The sequence below is a fragment of the Lepus europaeus genome (genome assembly GCF_033115175.1).
Source record: "Lepus europaeus isolate LE1 chromosome 23 unlocalized genomic scaffold, mLepTim1.pri SUPER_23_unloc_1, whole genome shotgun sequence".
NCBI classification, from domain to species: domain Eukaryota; kingdom Metazoa; phylum Chordata; class Mammalia; order Lagomorpha; family Leporidae; genus Lepus; species Lepus europaeus.
The window spans coordinates 846137-850566 of record NW_026909015.1 but is presented as its reverse complement, the minus strand read 5'-3'; positions in this window follow the sequence as shown (position 1 = coordinate 850566).

Below are 4430 nucleotides of genomic sequence, written 5' to 3'. Positions count from 1 at the left end.
GTAGTGTTATTTTTTTAATAGCATTTATTCAAAAGCAAGGAATCTGAGATATTTGTGTGCATCGATGGCTTCACTTTTTACCTCCTTGACACTTTTACTTTCATTGCAAATATACAATAATATGTAATACCTCAGTGGTACAAATTTCAGGTTTTGATTGCAGCTTTAAATTCACAAGTTGTGGCTCCTCAGAATTTCATAGAATCAATTAAGTTCCAATATTTCAAATATATTTAAATATTTTGTGTGTGTGCTTTTATAGGCTATACATACCTTTTCTGATGCTCACATAGCATATAGGGGTTGAAATTCTCAACACAAAGTGTTTATTTTATGGTGTTTGGTTTTTATCATATTTTGGTGTAAAGTTCAGTAGCAAAGAGAGGATAACAATGAGGATACTGAATTAATTAACATCTGGCACTATACATAAAATAATTCCTTTATAGACAATCTTAATATTTGCATATATGTACCTGAATAGGTCAATGGAAATCCAAATTAAATTTCTTCATAACAGTAAGTCTGAATTAGAGTAACTATATTAAATGCTGAAATATGATGTTAAGTGCTACAATCACAAAGTAAAATATTAAGCTTGCATGATATACAGCTGTGTGGAGAGATCGAGCAGGCTGGAAGTGAGGATGAATGACAGTTATGAAAGTCAAGCCTGCCAGGTCCCCTGTAGGTTTTATTTTTTTTTTTTTTGGTTTTTTTTTCTTTCTCTTGCCATTACTTTCTACAGTCTTCAAGAGACTTCCATTTTCTACAAGAAAACATATCCAGTTATCTTCCTTGAGTGTGGGCATGAGAATGATATAGGTTAAGTCATCTCTGAGGCTCTGCTGAAACCCAGAGGAGGGTGCAGCCGAGGCTGGTGGAGGCCAGTTGTATTTTGAAGCCTTGTAGTTTTCTTCTTTAAAATTCAGCCTTCAAGCTTTGCTAGAAATGACACCCAAATAAAAGTGTACTTTTGAAAATTGGTAGTTATTTGTGAATGCAGCAGTGTATTCAATATCCATAGAGGCAGCTTTTTACACTGGACTGCTCAGCAAACATTTGTATTATTCTTAGCTACCTGAAAAACTAGCAAATAAAACTGAGGCATATTCTTATTAATTGAAGAAAAATAACAAAATGATCAGTGACTTATCAAGTCGATATGACTGCAAAGTAAAAGTCACACATCACTGGTTTATTTTGGTAGCTGAAATACGTGGTCCATGAAAATAGAATTGTGTTTTCAAATGCTTAGTGGAAACCGAATGGATAAAACTTTGCTTTAATTTTGTAAGACACCAGTAATTTGGCAAACAGCTTTCACAATTCAAGGACCATGTGCACAGTGCTTTACCATTAACTGGGTGAATTTAAATCGAGTGACATCTATCCTTATTTGATATTTTTCAACTGTAAAATCAGATTTGAATATGTTTGCTTCCTTTAACATCAAAATCTCTTCCAAGCATATACTATGTTTACATGGGCTTTCTTTTTCTTATTTGAAATATAAATGGATCTGGATGCATCCTCATCACGACACGTCGTAATTAAACTCACCACAGTGAAACATAAAGAAAAGATCCTAAAATGTGCAAGAGAGAAACGTCAGATTACTCTCAGAGGATCTCCAATTAGACTCACAGCTGACCTCTCATCAGAAACCCTACAAGCTAGGAGGGAATGCGAGATATAGCCGAGGTACTAAGAGAAAAATTGCCAGCCCAGAATATTATATCAGCAAAGCTCTCATTTATGAATGAAGGTGAAATAAAGACCTTTCACAGCAAACAGAAATTGAAAGAATTTGTCGCCACTCATCCAGCCCTGCAAAAGATGCTTAAAGATGTGTTACACACAGAAACACAGAAACACGGTCATCAATATGAAAGAAGGTAAAGGAAGGAAACCTCACAGCAAAAGATCACAGGAATCTCAAACCATATATTAGAAAATAGCTTTGGCAAATGACAGGGCAAAGTTAGTCCTTCGCAATAGTCACCTTGAACGTTAATGGCCTGAACTGTCCAGTTAAAAGACAAAGATTGGCTGATTGGATTAATGAACAAAACCCATCTATTTGCTGCTTACAAGAAACACATCTTTCCAACAAAGATGCATACAGACTGAAAGTGAAAGGCTGGAAAAAGATATACCAAGCCAACAGAAATGAAAAAAGAGCAGGCGTAGCCATCTTAATATCAGACGACATAAACTTCACCACAAAAACTGTCAGGAGAGACAAAGAGGGGCACTATATAATGATTAATGGATCCATTCAACAGGAAAATATAATGATTTTCAATGTATATGCACCTAATTACAGGGCACCAGTTTATTTAAAATATTTGCTAAACGACTTAAAGGGAGACTTAGACACCAATACAATAGTACTGGAGGACTTCAACACTCCACTCTCAGAGATAGACAGATCAACAGGACAGAAGATCAACAAGGAGATAGTAGATTTAAATGACACTATAGCCCAAATGGATCTAACAGATCTCTACAGAACTTTCCATCCTACACATAAAGCATTTGCATTCTCAGCAGTACATGGAACCTTCTCTAGGATTGACCACATACTAGGCCATAAAGCAAGTCTCAGCAAATTCAAAAGAATTAGAATCATACCATGCAGCTTCTCAGACCACAAAGGAATAAAGTTGGAAATTAGCAACTCGGGAATCCCTAGAGCATATGCAAACACATGGAGACTGAACATGCTCCTGAATGAACAATGGGTCATAGAAGAAATTAAAAGAGAAATCAAACATTTTCTGGAAGTAATCAGGATAACAGCACATCATAGCAAAACCTATGGGATACAGCAAAAGCAGTGTTAAGAGGAAAGTTTATATCAATAGGTGTCTACATCAAGAAATTGGAAAGGCACCAAATAGATGAGCTTTCAAGTCATCTCGAGGATCTAGAAAATCAGCAGCAAACCAGACGCAAAGCTAGTAGGAGAAGAGAAATAATTAAAATCAAAGAAGAAATCAACAGGATTGAATAAAAAAAATTACAAAAAATCGGCCAAACGAGGAGCTGGTTTTTTGAAAAAATAAATAAAATGGACACCCCATTGGCCCAACTAACTAAAAAAAGAAGAGAAAAGACCCAAATCAATAAAATCAGAGATGACAAAGGAAATGTAACAACAGACACCACAGAAATAAAGAAAATCATCAGAAATTACTACAAGGACTTGTATGCCATCAATCAGGGAAATCTATCAGAAATGGATAGATTCCTAGACACATAAAACATACCTAAATTGAACCAGGAAGACATAGAAAACCTAAACAGACCCATAACTGAGACAGAAATTGAAACAGTAATAAAGGCCCTACCAACAAAAGAAAAGCCCAGGACCAGATGGATTCATGCTAAATTCTACCAGACACTTAGAGAAGAACTAACTGCAATTCTTCTCAAACTATTCAGAACAATCGTAAAAGAGGGAATCCTCCCAAATTCTTTCTATGAAGCCAGCATCACCTTAATTCCTAAGCTGGAAAAAGATGCAGCATTGAAAGAGAATTACAGACCAATATCCCTGATGAACACAAATGCAAAAATCCTCAATAAAATTCTGACCAATAGAATGCAACAACACATGAGAAAGATCATTCACCCAGACCAAGTGGGATTTATCTCTGGTATGCAGGGATGGTTCAGTGTTCACAAAACAGTCAACGTGATACACCACATTAACAGACTGAAGAAGAAAAACCATATGATTCTCTCAATAGACGCAGAGAAAGCATTTGATAAAATACAACACCCTTTCATGATGAAAACTCTAAGCAAACTGGGTATGGAAGGAACATTCCTTAATACAATCAAAGCAATATATGAAAAACCCATGGCCAACATCCTATTGAATGGGGAAAAGTTGGAAGCATTTCCACTGAGATCTGGTACCAGACAGGGATGCCCGCTCTCACCACTGCTATTCAATATGGTTCTGGAGGTTTTAGCCAGAGCTATTAAGCAAGAAAAGAAATTAAAGGGATACAAATTGGGAAGGAAGAACTCAAACTATCCCTCTCTGCAGATGATATGATTCTGTATTTAGGGGACCCAAATAACTCTACTAAGAGACTGCTGGAACTCATCGAAGAGTTTGGCAAAGTCGCAGGATATAAAATCAATGCACAAAAATCAAGAGCCTTTGTATACACAGGCAATGCCATGGCTGAGGAAGAGCTTCTAAGATTAATCCCATTCACAATAGCTACAAAACCAATCAAATACCTTGGAATAAACTTAACCAAGGACGTTAAAAATCTCTAAGATGAAAATTATAAACCTTAAAGAAAGAAATAGGGTACCAAAAAATGGAGAAATCTTCCATGCTCATGGATTGGAAGAATCAATATCATCAAAATGTCCATTCTCCCAAAAAGCAATTTATACATTCA